At 38.9% G+C, this 15,534-nt stretch overlaps 1 protein-coding gene across 5 annotated transcripts in view; it reads left to right on the top strand.

Moving 5' to 3' along the window:
• The first annotated feature begins 628 nt into the window (after positions 1-628).
• The window catches only part of GPBP1 (GC-rich promoter binding protein 1), a 73,237-nt gene continuing 58,331 nt past the window's right edge, over positions 629-15,534 (top strand). For 2 of the 5 annotated variants that reach the window (XM_061187810.1, XM_061187814.1), the window contains exons 1-2: positions 807-989; positions 2,224-3,185. The gene's annotated coding sequence lies outside the window, so the exon portion shown is untranslated. Of the gene's footprint in view, positions 697-806; positions 990-1,545; positions 1,667-2,223; positions 3,186-15,534 lie in introns of those variants that run through there. The other 3 variants (XM_061187811.1, XM_061187812.1, XM_061187813.1) reach the window with 3 other exon arrangements.

Raw genomic sequence — 15,534 nt, forward strand, 5'->3', positions numbered from 1 at the left:
AAGTCTCGCCTCTTCAGTCACCAGCCTCCCATACGTATATTATTTATGTCCGACACCCTCTAATATCTGCACACGGTAGTGGATCCACTGCTTCAGGGCGCCCGATTAGCCCTGCGCCAACCGTGCCGGCGCTCCGCCCGCGGAGCGGCCGTGTACAGGCGGGCATGTGATCTCGCAGCCGCCCAGGCCCCAGCGCGGTACTCGGCGCATCGCCCGCGCCGCGGCACCTCCGAACATCGAGCAGTGGAAGACGCCGCGGCGCCCGCCACTCGAGCCCGCGCGGCCGCCTCCCGAAGCATCGTTCCCCTCTGGCCCCCCTCCACGGCGGCCCCACCATCCCAGGCTCCGGGCTGGCCCCGGACTGGGGGAAGGGCGGGAGGAGGGGCTCCTCAGGGAGCAGAGGGGAATTCCCCCTTCCACCGAACCTTCCCGATTGTTCATCGTCCTCACGTCAGCAGCAGGGGGTAATCCCCAACTCCAGCTGCTCCTGACGTCACCGCGCGGAGCCACCGCCCCCTGCGCGCCCCTGCCTCCTGGACCTCCTCGAAGCCCCGCCCCTAGGCATAACCACGCCCTTCTCCCCTCCCCCCAGCCGCCCGACGTAGAGGGCGGAGCTTCTTTGGCCGGGGCGTGAACGGTTGCTTGGGCCAGAAGGTTCTTTGGTGGAGGCGCTCCTCCTGCTGCCCCGCCCAGTAGGTTCGTTTGTACCGATTCTTCCACACCCTATCTCCCTCCTCCTTCTCCTCGCCCCGCCTTTCCCCTCCCTTCTCTTCAGCTCCTCTAGTTCCTTCCCCGCCTCGCCACCTTTCACGATCTCGCGAGACTTGGCCCAGAACATTGCGGATCGGGTCGGCGCCATTTTGGGACTGAGACTGGTTGTGGGGGAGGGAAAAGCGGCAAAAGGGGATTATTCAAAGTACCGAAAACCTCCTCCCGGGATCGAGCGCAGCGGCACCCCCAGGCCAGGGGCACCTCTGGTGTCGCAGAAGGTAACAGCGTCCTCTGGGCTCGGCGCCGGGGTCTGGGGAGGGGAGGGGGGGGTGCCCGTGTCGGCGTTAAGGTTTGAGGGGTCGGGAGCGGCATTGGCGGCGCGAGGTGTGAGGCTGCCCGCGGGCGGCGGCGGGGGTGGGGGAGGTGGCGAGAGAGCAAGGAGAGAGAGGGAAGGACAGCGCGGGGAGGCCCTTCTAGGTGTTGGCCCGGGTGGAGCGGAGGTGGCAGTCGTGGGGAGGGGGTGGGTGGCTTAGCCTGGGCGGCTGGTGGGGTGGGGTTGTTTGGCGGAGGCTGGGAACAAGTCCGGCGCCGTCCGTGCTTGGTCTTCACCCCTCCGGCCTCTCGCACGCGCCCGCCTCCTTCCGCACCGCTACCGCTCTCGGAGGGCTGAGGGAGTCGAGGCCGAGTTGTGGCCTTCGGTGGTTTCTCAGCGCGCCCGGTCAGCCCGCCTCTCGAGGTCCGTGGCCCGAGCTGTGGACTGAGGCGAGCGCTGCCTAGTCCCTCTGATTCCCGTGGGGTCTGAGGGGACTGGTCTGTTTGGGGGAGAGAACCACTCTGAACGCGGTTTACGAGAAGGGCTAGGTTCTTCCACCCCCTCAGTGTTGTGAGAAGGAAACCTGTTTCCTTAATTCAAGGAAATTGGGAGCCCTCACATCTTGCTGCCCTTAGAAGCCGGGTAAGTCTCACCTTCGGGCGAATTTAAGGAATGTTCTCGCCCCACTTCTCAGGCACTAACCTTCCTACTCTGAGCGGGGAAAACATGCCTCTTCTTTTGGACATTCTGATTTGGAGGGAGCGTCTTTCTCTTTATATCCCTCATTCTCTAAGTTGCATTTAGTAATGCTCGGTGGCAGCACACCTTTCTATTCGTTTTCCTTTGGTAGATTGAATAGAAAATACAGAAGGTCTTTTGTAAGATTGTTTGCTTGTTTCATAGTTTGTAATATTTACTCAAAGTATAAGGAGGTTTGCTTATATAATCCTGTTAGCTTATATCCGCACCCCCTTCCCATTTGAAATCAGCGCTTGCCCTCCATAATACCATCTCCCATCGTTTTCCCCTTATCTCTACATATCCTGAAGTGCTTTTCATACTGTTGACTTTTTTTGGGTGCTTGCTTGGTATAGAAGTGCATTTCTCTCCAGAGGTTGACTGTTTAGAATGGGGATTAATTTTTAGCTCAAAATTAAAGCTCACTGTGTAATTTAAATTGTTTTTTGTAACTTTTACAGGTGATTGAATTACTCAGATATGAAGATCATCTTCTAGGTTTTGTGTAAAAGGCCCCGGATATTTCAAGTGGCCATTTTGGAATTACAATGTTTCTGGATAATTTTGCCCCAGAAGTTTATTAAAATTGGCAAGAATCATCTCTGAAGTGAATTGATAGTAGTGAACAATTCTACAAGCATTAAAGAGACCCAGGCATTTCTTCAGTATTTTGGTTCAGACGGATTATATAACTGGTTAAAGTATTTCAGCTGGTGGTATTTTTGCCTCCCCCCCCCCCATCCCTCCCCTGTTGTTGGTGTTCTTCAGCCAGAACTGTAAGATATGTTTGATTTGTGTACTGAGTAGTTTCTCTGCAGTTTCAAATTACTGTTTAAATATTGCTGAAGTTTCATGGCAGTTTATTTTTACCTTTATTTAAAGTTTTAGGAACTTTTGACCTCAGCCCTTTTCATGTCACAATGGGACAGCTTTTCTAAATGAAGACATTGAACGAATACAGAGTTTTTTTGCTTTTATCTTTTATTTACATGGAAATTTAAGATGTTGCAGTTTCCCAGCAGCATGGTAGTATTGAGATAGCTGTGTGTCTCTGTTTATGCTGATGTTTAGGAATGCTCTTCAGATGTGAAATTTTCTTTTTGTTTTTGCTTTTTGGCTCGTAAATTGGATATTTCATCTGGAGTGGATAAGTACAACAGTGACAAGTACATGGAATAATAAAGAAGACTTTAAAATCTTAAATCCAAGGAACTTGGCTAACTCTGGAGATAGCCATATGAAAACTTTAAAACAGAAGTATGGGTAGCTGACTGAAGTAACTCTATGTCAAGTAGCCATAGGTTAAGTATCTTCAAAGAACTTGGATTTTATTTCAGAGGATACAAAATAAAAAAACAAACTGGAAAACATAAAGATTACAGAGAAAAACCCAACACCTTCCTGTGCAGTCCTGTTGGAATTTGTAAGTACCCTATGGTGAGCAAATCAAATGTCCGTTTGTGAACTGTAATGAGAGTCAACTTTATCCCTGTGTTATTCTTGGAAGCCTTTCAGTTTCTTGCAATAAGATTGCTTGGCTTCAGTTTCCTGGGCAGTCTGAAAACAACTATTAAGTAAATTGAAATGCAGAAAGAATTAAAAGTTAAGAATATTTCAGATGGAACAGTCCAAATTTGAAGTTTTTGTGCTTCTAAAGTAAAAGACAAAATCCATATGGTCAGTATGGCTTTATGGATTGGTAGAAAGGTAGGAAAAAAACACAACAAATAGCCAGTTTACTTTTCTAAATATGAGTGTAAATTGTGTTTTAAATGCAGTTTAGTGTTCCAAGTTAGAGTTAGGTAGTTGTTTAAAACAAATTATAGGGCTTGACTTTTAATCTGGTATTTCATGAAGTAAATTGTTTTAAGGGGTAATTCCTAACTTTTTAATCCATTATAGAAATTTCTTGAAACAATTTTTGAAGTGGTTTTGTATTTCAAATTATTCCTTAAGATCTGAGTTCCAAAAAGTCAGTTCATTACTAGGAACAGAAACTGAGAGGAAGTGAGCAAGGTGCACTAAGAACCTTTCAAATAACTTTAAAAAAAAACGAGTATGTTTTCTCTCTTGGAAGGTTATGCTGCCTTAAGTTTATAAACAAAGCTTGTTAAAAAAGTTGTGAATGTTAATTGCTGTAATAGAAATCTTTTGACAAATAAGAGTATCATGTTTTAATAATATTTGTATATTTGAGGATTGAGTGGTGTTACGATTTGTTACTGCATTTAGTTTTTCAGTGAATCATAGGCATTGAGTAGAAGTGTTTGTTTTTAAAAAGTTAACTAAAGTTTATTTTTAAAGTAATTTATATTAACAGATCAATGTAGCTAAAATTAGAGTTTATTTCATTTAATTATTTTTCTGAGATTAAAAAATTGTAATTTTTGAACACTTTGCCAAGATGGCCTAATAACTGGTCAGTTGCTCATTTATTTTGAACCCAGAACTTTTTGTTGTTGTTGTTATACTGTTGTATCTTGTTAGCTCACTTAGAGCAGAAGAGGTAGGCGAGTCCGAAAGATTGTAGGTATTTAGATATACATATATGGTATTTATTTTCTGATGTAAAATTGAGGTTAGAGTTCAATAAATCTCTCTGTTAGAATAGGATATTTGTGTTTTCTGGGTCAGAGCTGTGTGTAGTACTTCTAATTGAGTTTCCACCTTGATTTATGTAAAATTATGGTGAGAACAACCCCTCTTCCCCCCCCCCCCCTTATTTTTTATGCTTCGGAGAGCCTGTATTTTATGTATTCCTTAACTTAGTGGATGTTCAAGTTACTTGTTTAAGAGCATGCATTTTAAACGTGATTGAGAAGTTGAACTGGAAGTGAATGGCCTTTATTTATAGAAAAGAACCACATAACGTTTACTATTTGTGATCATTTTTCTTTAAATTTTTCCTATTGCTGTTGTTAGTCCAAGGAGTAGTATCAGGATAACGATTATTCCGTGACCAGGGTTTTTTTTAAAAATATAAATTTATTTATTTATCTATTTATTTATTTATTTATGACTATGTTGGGTCTTCGTTGCTGTGCGCGGGCTTTCTCTAGTTGGGGTGAGCGGGGGCGGCTACTCGTTGCGGTGTGCGGGCTTCTCATTGTGGCTTCTCTTGTTGCGGAGCATGGGCTCTAGGCCCGCAGGCTTCAGTAGTTGTGGCACATGGGCTCAGTAGTTGTGGCTTGCAGGCTCTAGAGCTCAGGCTCAGTAGTTGTGGCGCACGGGCTTAGCTACTCCGCATTATGTGGGATCTTCCCGGACCAGGAATGGAACCTGTGTCCCTTGCATTGGCAGGCAGATTCTAAACCACTGTGAGACCAGGGAAGCCTGACCAGGTTCAATTAGCTTTAATCCTTGGATAGTCTGACATTTGTGAAATTTGCTTACAGCAGTTGTTCAAGGACAGATTCACTCAACTTGAGTTTTTGATAAATATTTCATTATTTTCTTTGCATTGAAATATACAGTGCCAGTAGTAACTGGAACAATTGCTGGGTTGCTTCTTTTCCCCCCTTAAGTACCTCTGTCTCCCCCACTCCCATTTTTTTCCCCCTTTTTTTCCCCTCACGTGCCTGAACAATATATAGGTCTAAAATAACAATTATAATGACTAACGTTTATAGATGATTGTGTCATGTATTTTGCTGTGTACATAGTATATCTTAGAGGAAAGTACTACTGTTACAGTGGTATAGGTGAGAAATTTAAGATTTTAGAGAGACTGAGACTGGGAGAGAGTTACTTGGTTATGACCAAGGTTAGGTTGGAGTCTTGACCAAATTTCCAAGTCTGACTCCAGAGTCCCAAATGCTTAATCACTAGTCATATTTAATACTGCCTTCATGTGGATTTTACTTTATTAACTCATTCTGTTTGAGCATTATCACTGATGTTTGTTTTTCTTCTTATTTACTGCTGCTTTTTGGTTAATATTGATTACTAGTGGAGCTTGGAGGCCAGCTGAAAGAAGATAAACTACTGTTAGTTTTGCTATTTGTTAGTAGCGATTTGAGTGATAACTTTGGTTAGCTAAAAATTAAAATGTTGTTTCAGGTTATGGAGTGAACATAAGACAGAAGAAGATAAAATTTGAAGTTGACAAGAGAAGGGAATAAGGATGGGAACCTCTAATCTGAAAGTAAAATTACAAGTGAGGATAGAACCTAAACCCAGGCCAGATTATCTTTGAGTCAACCACTTTTTTTGCTTAATTTTTGATGAAAATGTTTTGATAACAATTTAGATCCAGGTAAGGGTAGTGATGTAGAAAAAGGGTAATTTCTGGAAGTTAGAAAGGAGATTTTTGGTCTGGGATTTGGAATATCTAGAAAAGGGCCTGCATGACCTTGTATATTTACTTATCTCTTTTGGCCTTAGTTTCTTCATAAAACTGATGGTTTTGTTAATTGTGAGGTGTAATATAGAGATAAAGTTTTATTCTAATTGTAATATTTTAAAATTGTGCTTAATGTATACATGTCAAACCAGTATTTTAGTTTCTGAAATTATTCTATCTCTTGTTTCTGTTAATGGCATTACCTGCATGCCAGTCATGCCCTGCCTGCTCATTTCCAGTTTCATTTATTGTGCTAGTTTGGTCCTTGACTAAGGAAATAACCTCCTAACTCATGTGTTAGCCTTTAGTTACATTCAGTTCTCCACAAAGTCTCCTGTGGCCAGAGAAATCTACCTAAATTTTAGTTCTTGGTATTGTTGCTTTAGTAGCCTTTAGGGTCATGTATTTGGAATATTTAGGGAAGAGTAGGTTGGAAAGAGATGTATTCCCTGCCCTCCCTGCTTTTAATGATGTATGTGTGAGGGGCTCCTAACATGAATTCTTTTTGGCTATGTGGTTTGAGAAGTCTCCGAAATTGGTAATTTTGGTGGTGCTTCCATGTATTTTCTTGGAGAGCAGGTTCATTTCTTTCAACAGTAGCATCGTGAGAAACAAAATGTTAAAATTGTTGAAGACCCTTTGTGGTTAGGTCTGTCTTTTTCAGTTTTACCTGCTTGCTTTTTCCCTTTTTGTTAGCTGCCCCACCTAGCAGAATAGTTATAGGCTTTTGCTCTGTATCTTTTCAAGTAGTTGCTGGTTTCTGCATCATTTTATACAAGATATCCTACTCAGTTTCTTGTTCTTTAGTCATCTTTCTGTTCACAGCTTGAGGAGTGCAGTGTTTTTGATCTTCATTTTCTACGCTTTAATCCAGTTTTCAGGTTATATATTTTTAAAACCATATTTAAAAGTTTTTTCCATACTTAAAAAAATTTTTTAAGCAAGAATAAGAATTTAAAAAATCTTAGTTACATAGGTTTTTTTCTGTTGAAAGTCAACTTGCAGATATGTTAGAAAACATTCTTCAACTGAAAAAGTGTCATTTTTGTCTTTACATATGTGTACTAGTAAAAACAAGTTAGCTTTTCAGTGAACATAAATACGCAGTTGACTTTTGAGTGACGTGGGGATTATGGGCACCTACCCTTGAAGTGGAAAATTCACACATAACTTATAGTCGACCTTCCGTTTGTGAGGTTTCTCGGTATCTGCAGTTCTGCATCCACGAATTCAACCAGTTGTGGATAGTGTAGTATTTACTGTTGATAAAAATCCACATATAAGTTGGCCTGCACAGTTCTAACCTGTGTTGTTGTTTAAGGGTCAACTGTATATTCTTTTAATGAGTGAGTTTAAAGAAAAATAGTATCACACATGGATTTTCTGTGGGTCAGAAGTTTGGTAGCAGTTTTGCTGAGTGGTTCTGGCTCCCTCTATGTCTTTTCATGAAAATCTCAAGGGTTGCACTCATTTGAAGGCTTGATTGGGGCTGCAGGATCTCCTTCCAAGAAGGTGTACTCATTGGGCTGGCAGGTTGATGCTGGTTGTTGTCTGGAGAACTCAGTTTCCTTACCATATGCCTTACCATATGCAGACCTGTAGCTGTTTGAGTTTCTTTACATGGCAGCTGCATCTCCCAGAGGAAGTGATCTGAGAAGAGAGGTAGGTAGAAGCGTGATGCCTTTTATGACGTATTCTCAGAAGTCACTTCAGCCACACTTTCTTCATGAGAAGCAAGTCGTTAAGTCTAACCCACAGTCAAGGGGTGAGGAGTTAGGTTCCACCTTTTGTCAAAAGAATTTGTGGACATAGTTAAAAACTACAATAGGGGTAATTCTTTACAACCAGTAGTTGTGTCAGTAATAACTAGCTAAAAGTCTTCGCCCCACTAATAGGAGGTTGAGTTGTTATAAGTTTAGAGAAGAAAGTGTATTCTAAATTTGTATCACTTTAGAAGATTTAAGTCTTTCTACCTTATGAACCACTGTGAGATATGTAAGTAAGGTTTTCCACCCCTTGCACTAATCTCCCAATCTGTGTAATAAGGGAACTTTTTTATTATGGTAAAATAAACATAAAGTTTACCATTTTAGCCATTTTTGAGTGTGCAGTTCAGTGACCTTGAGTACATTTCCATGATTGTGCAATTATCATCACCATCCATCTCCAAAACCATTTTTATCTTCTCAAATTGAAACTCTGTGTACCTACTAAACATTAACTCCCCATTTCCCTTTCTCCCCAGCCCCTGGCAATCACCATTCGACTTTCTGTGAGTTTGACTATTCTAGGTATCTCATACCTATTGATATTATACTCTTCAAAATGCTTCTTAAATGTTCTGAGTGAAATCTTTGAGGAAATCAGTTACGTTTACTTCATAATAAAAAAGACTTCATTGTCCTAATTAAAAATTTGTGGCAGAATACGCATGATATATTATGCATAAATACAACAATAAAATTTACCAATTCAACCGTTTTTAAGTGTACAGTTCTGTGGCATTAGGTACATTGACATTGTTATGCAGCCATTACCACCACTCAGCTCCAGAGCTCTTTTCATTTTGTAAAAGTGAAACTCTGTACCCATTAAACCATAACTCTTCATTCCCTGCTCCCCGCAACCCTTGGAAACCACCACTCTACTTTTTGTCTCTATGAATTTGACTAGGTACCTCATATAAGTGGAATCATGAAGTATTTGTGTTTTCGTGACTGGCTTATTTCACTTAGCAAAACGTCTTCGAGGTTCATCCATGTTGTAGCATGGGTCAGTCAGAATATCCTTTTTTTAAGATACAATAATCCATTATATGTGTGTGTACCACATTTTGCTTATCCATTCATCCATTGATGGACACATGGGTTGCCTTTACCTTTTGGCTATTGTAAATGTTGCTGTGAACATGGGTGTACAAATATATGTTTGAAGATTTGCTTTTAATTCTTTTGGATAGATACCTAGAAGTGGAATTGCTGGATCATATGGTAATTCTATTTTTAATTGTTTGAGGAACCACCATATTGTTTTCCATAGTGGCTGCACCATTTCTTATTCCTATCAGCAGTTCACAGGGGTCCCAATTTCTCCTTATTTTTTCCCAACATTTGTTGTTTTCCATGTTTTGTGTTCTAATGGGTGTGAAGTGGTATCATTATGGTTTTGATTTGTATTTCACTAATGATTAGTAATGTCTGATGTACTTATTGGCCATTTGTATGTCTTCGGAGAAATATTTATTCAAGTTTTCTGCCCATTTTTAAACCAGATTGTTTTTGTTGTTGAGTTATAGTTCTTTATTCCTGATATCAGCATTTACCATAATGAGTGGATTTTAATAACTAATATTTATTAATGCTTACCACGTTCCAGGCAGTGTTCTAAGCTTTTTAACTGTATTAACTAATTTAATCTTCATAGACACGGTGTGTGGGAAGGTTCTGTTGTCCTAATTTTATAGATGAGAAAATGAAGTCACAGATTTTAAATTGCTTGCTAAGGTTACACAGCCACTAAGTGAGTGGTATTTCTGAATCCATACATTCTGTATCCAGAACCTAGATTCCCACCGATTATGGCTGATAGTTAGAGTTGTAGTGTGACAATATAAAGAAAGTCAAATACTATTTTGTTTCAGGAACTTAGAAGATATTTTATTCTTAGCCAGCAACTAAATTTTATTTTCCTTAATGTGATACAGTTGTGACTTGTTTATAATAAAATGTTCTAATGGGTTCTTTTTCAGGAATATTCTCCTTTAGGATCACTTCATAACTAATGTTATATAATATTTTAATTTAGAAAGTGCTTTTCCCAATTATCATGTAGAAGAAATGCTATTTCCATTCAATGGTTTAAGAAACTCAGTCTGAAATTAAATAGTTTACCCAGGCTTCTCAGTAAGTGACAGAACCATAATTTGAATTCTGTTTATCTTCATTTTTCTGTTACAGTTAACTTCCTTAGTGTTCTAAGTAGTAGGTTGTATTGTAAGAGCAGTGCTGTCCAGTAGAACTTTGTGAAAAGGTGGAAGCATTTTTTTGTCTATACTGTTCAGTATAATAGTCACTAGCTGTATGGCATTATGGAGTTTTGAAATGTGTCTAGTGCAGATGTGGATCTGAATTTTAAGATTTAATATTAGTTTAAATTTAAATTACAATGTATGGCTATTAGCTGCCATATTGGAAAGTACAGCTCTAGAGCAGTGGTACAGAATCCAGTCAGATCCCTGACCTTTTTAAAGTGCACTTTTTAAAGTGTGTATACTACCCTGAGATAAAATATCCTATGCATATAATAAGATCACAATGATATACAGGTATTAAAAAAAAGACATTTATAATAATGTGTTTCAATATGTAATAGCACAGGTGTGATCAGACACCCACCTCCCTGCCCCCCAACTTCCAAAACACCCTGTACCGGTTATTTGCCCTTCTTAAAAGAAGCAGATGATCTGTTGTTCTTAAGTACTCTTGTCCCTTAAGGAAGAAAAGTACCTCAAGTTGATTAATAATACAGTGATTAATTGGAGTACGTTTCTTTTATTTTTATAGTATTTACTGCGAGGGTAGTTGAGTGCGTAGTTAGCCAACATTAAAGGTATCATATGGTGTAGTGACATGATGAGCATCTTTTTATGTGCTTTGGTGAAGTGTCAAAGTCTTTGGTCCATTAAAAAAAAATTGGCTTGTTTTATTAAATAGTAAGAATTCTTTATATATTTTCGCTACAAGTGTATTAGATACACTTTTTGCAAATTTCTCCCATCTATGGTTTGTCTTCATTTTCTTAACAGTGTATTTTGAAGAGCAGGCAGTTCAAAATTTGTAGTAAAATTGGTTACTTTTTTCTTCATGATCTGTGCTTTTTTTAAAAAAAAAACAATTTATTTATTTATTTATTCATGCATGTATGCATGCTGTGCCGGGTCTTAGTTGCAGCATGTGAGATCTTCGTTGCAGCATGTGGGATCTTTAGTTGCAGCACGTGGCTTCTTAGTTGCGGCATGCATGAGGGATCTAGTTCCCCGACGAGAGATCGAATCTGGGCCCCCTGCATTGTGAGTGCAGAGTTTTACCCACTGAACCACCAGGGTAGTCCCTGATTTGTGCATTTTTGTGTCATAAGAAATTTCTGCCTAACCCCAAGTCACGGGATTTTCTCCTGCTTTTTAGCTTTCTTCTAAAAGTTTTGTAGTTTAGCTTATATTTTTATGTCTGTGATCCATTTTGAATGATTTTTTGGCCTGTAAAAGGGTTTAGGTTCATTTCTTTATTATTATTATTTTTTTAAATTTAGATGTTCTACTCTCCCAGTTCAATTTGTTGAAAAGATTTAGTTTCCCATTGAATCATGTTGGAATACCTCTGTTGAATATCAATTGACCTTATGCATGTGGAACTATTTGTGGCCTCTTCCTTGATACGTATGTATTATGTCAGTTCCACAAAATAGTAGTCGATAAATACAAATGGTAGTTTTTGATCTTTTTTTTCTGCTCTATTGTAAAGCCTGTTTGACATCTTTTCTTTCCTAAAATCTTTTATAGGAAATTTGGATTAAAAGGGGAAATTGTTTTTATGGATATGTGAAATAAGACTGGTTGCAAAATAATGCCATCCTGAATTCATAGAGCAATCTTCTTTTGAGTGGCTTGAAATGTTAGATATTATCTAATTTATACTAGAGCATACTTGGAAAATAAATGACAACATTTCTATATTGGAAATGAGAAAGTAGGATACAAACATACCATCTTATTTACTGTAAAACATTGGCTCAACAGTGGATCTGGGATTTTTATTTCTTGAGTACTAGTCTATGCTAGAGATGTTCATTGCCTATTAGATATTTGAGTGTCTACTATGTGCCTGTACTTCCACTGGTTCTTGTTTAGTAACAAGGCAAAATTGTAAGGTTCTTGAACTCATGTAGTTTGTCTGCTCTGAAGTTCTATGAATACAGAGTAAACAGAGTCCTTAAATTTGAACGCTGATTTCATCCCATCTAGTAAATAATAGCTATTTGTTGTTGGCCAGGCCAGCCTTTGTAAGACTTTTATTTCCTGCTGTAGTAAAACTTGTTCTTTTCCTGCTTCACAAAGTTATCATTAGAATCAAGTGAAATAATGAATGCTAAATGCTTTGGAATTGTAAGATGATAACAAACAGTAGTAGTAGTAGTATTGTTATGGCTGGGTCAGATAGATAGTAGTGTTTGAGGATCGTATGATCAACCAGGAGGAAGATTGTGGATAAGGGAAAATAGATAAATGTAAGTTGAAGGGACAGAACTGAGCAGAAACCAGGTATATTTAGGTTGCATTTATGACCAGTTTAAAATTGTTGAAGCATAATGCATTACACTCTTCTGAGGTAATTGTTTAACGTGCAGTATGGTACCATAGTTTTAAATGGCATCTTTATGCAAGAGATCTTCCCCATATTCTACTATTGTAATTTAACTAACCTTGATTTCTCCATTTAGTTTACAAATTTAACATATCCAAAACTGAACATTTTTGAGTGTTTCACAGCCCCATACTTTCTCCATTCTTCCCTAGCTCAATAAATGGATACAGTATCCACCTATTCAAGCTAAATAACCAGGGCTCACTTTTGATTCCTTCTTTTCCTCCCATCTAATCAATTAGCAAATCTATTTGCTCTCCCAAATATGTCCATTTCTATTCCACGGCTTATACAAGCCGCCATCGTCTCTTTATTTGAACTATTTGCTGTATAGCCTTGTAACTTTGTTATTGTGCTATTCTTACACTCCTGTAGTTAATGATTCGCAGAGCAGAGTGTCTTTCCATTGGACCCTAAGAATAACATGCAGACTTTATAGCCTACCAGCGTCTTCATTGTTTGTCCCCTTCCTTTCTCTGCAACCTTGTTTACTGTCTTCCTAGACCATTGACCTTTGGCCTTCTTTCTCTTCCTTGACTACACCAAGCATTTTCCTTCCTGTCTTTGGGCCTTTATGTTCTGCCTCTTTTTTTTCCTTGTTAGCTCAGTTTTGACTCATGTTACATTCTGAGTGACTTTCTCTAACCATTCTATATGTAAAGTGGTCAACCCCCTTCCTGTATCCTTTGATTTCTCTTGTTACTCTATATTATCCTGTTTATTTCATTCAGGTCAGTCTCTTAGTTATCTTATTTACTCTCACCCATGTTTATTGCATAAACTTCTGAGGGCAGGTACCTTGTCTCATTTGTTTATTGTTATATGCTCAGTGCAGTTACTTGCAGAGCAAGAGAATTGTTAACAGCAAAAGAATTGTTAACATCTTAGATAATGTAACTTAACTCTTTTTCCCCCCAAATTGAGTATATATAATTGGTATTTTTATTATAGAACTGCTGTTTAACTGCTTGGGGACTAGGTAAAATTTGTTAGGAGATTATTTACAGCCGAGTTTCTTTGCTGTCTGATCATTTAGAAGCGGTTTTGTCTGCCTAGACTTAAATTGTTACATGAGCTTCTAGTCTGTTTGCTAGATTCAAGGCTGACTTTGGATTTGCTGTTGCCTTTCTGAGGGGACTGCCTGATAAAGACTTCTTTATTATGACCCTGGCCTTTCAAAAAATTTCCCCAGTTTTGAAGTGTTCAGTCAGAGGGATTGAAATCTAGTGAAATTGCCCTCTCAGGTTTAAAAAGATAAAACACACTTTAGATTTCAAGGAGTGACTTTGAAATATGTGGGTGGCTAATTGAGACTCCTCATTTTTGGAAATCAGGAAGGCCATAATAGTTCATTTATATTAACTAATGTCTTTATTTGAGGAAACATAATCCTTTTACATTGTCTCCTCAAAGATGCAAATGCAGATTTATGTCTGTAGAGCTTTAATTATTTTTGGTATTATTACAAATTTTCTCAGTTTGGTCTAGCTTTGGATCTTACAGATCCCTTGCAGGGGGCCTTATTTACTAAAGCTCTAGCAGGATGCTAAACTTGAGGCTACTGCAGCAAGTATCATTAGGTGAATAATGAAATCATTGCTTCATGCACGCTAGCTAGGTTGAAAACTACCTGATAATCAAGATGTCTTAAGGACTTTTCCTGTGCAAGCTTAGTTGCCTCAAGTTTTTTTAACTCAACTGATAGTTCTAGATTTGTAGTCTCTGGTCTTTCTTCATTTAAAATGAGTACCTTTTATACGCACATTGTGGAAATGGGGAAAAGTGAGTAAAAATGTTGTCACCTTAGTCCTTAAAATTAGGGCCTTCCAAGGACTGAATTCGATGAGAGGACAAGAGTCTTATTTGGAGACAAAGTTGGTTAGGTTAGTGGAAAGCAAGTTGTGACTGCTGTGGTAGTTCAAATTACTCGTCTTTTTTTTTGTTTTTTTGCCACGTAAGAGACTTTTTGTCTAGCAGATTGAGATCTGTATTTTGTATGGTTTGATATAAAGCTATAGCTGAAGACAGTGCCTGACAGGTAAGATTAAAACTTAAACTCAGAACTTAAAGACTGACCTAGGTGCTTGTTAAACTTAAAGCTAATATTTTATATAATGCATGGTCTGTACCTAATGTATCCTGGGTTATTTACAGCATGTGTAGGGTGTGTAGAGTGGTTAAGAATTTGAGCTGCCACTGACTGTACTGTGACCCTGGGAACTTTAAAATGTGCTTCACATCTATATAAAAACCTGTTTTTTCTTGTTTTGTAGAAAAGACAATATCAACCTCCTGGGGATGTGGTGAGGACTAAATGAGATAGTACTTGTAAAGCCCTAAAGCAAATTGCCTAGCAGATTGTGTGTGCGTCTGTGTGTGCGTGTGTGAGAGAATATATATATTCAGTGTATATTTTTGTTTTCATAACCATTTATGTCGTTAAATTAAGGTACCTGAATTTCCCAGTCTTTTTCATTTTCTAAAAATTTATCTTTAGCCACACCACGAGGCATGTGGGATCTTAGTTCCCTGAGACCAGGGATTGAACCCATGCCCCCTGCAGTGGAGGTGCAGAGTCCTAACCACTGGACCGCCAGGGAATTCCCCAGATCTTTTCATTTCATATCAAGGGTCCTGTATCTCTTAGCCCTTGGCGAACTTATTCATAGGGTTAGGCTTTATAAATTCATTTGTTGAAACTTGTTTGCTGCTCTTGGGATCCTGCTCTTCAGCCTAACTTGGCTTCAGAAAAAGGTGGATTATGTTAAAGAGTTTGAGGATTCAAGAAGTGGTAAAGCTGAGTCAGACTAAAGGGAATTTAAAATTATTTTGGATACATGCACCTTGTGCAAATTACAAATAGTACAAGGGTTTTTATGGAAAAGTCACCCTCTCTGTCCTTTTGTCCAGCAATAGTTCTTGTCTGAAGAAACTTTTTCATGAATTTTTCTAGGGAGACCTTATGTATATATAAGCACATTATATTTTTCTTTCTTATACAAGTAGTAGCA

This window comes from Eubalaena glacialis, chromosome 4 (genome assembly GCF_028564815.1).
Source record: "Eubalaena glacialis isolate mEubGla1 chromosome 4, mEubGla1.1.hap2.+ XY, whole genome shotgun sequence".
NCBI lineage: Eukaryota > Metazoa > Chordata > Mammalia > Artiodactyla > Balaenidae > Eubalaena > Eubalaena glacialis.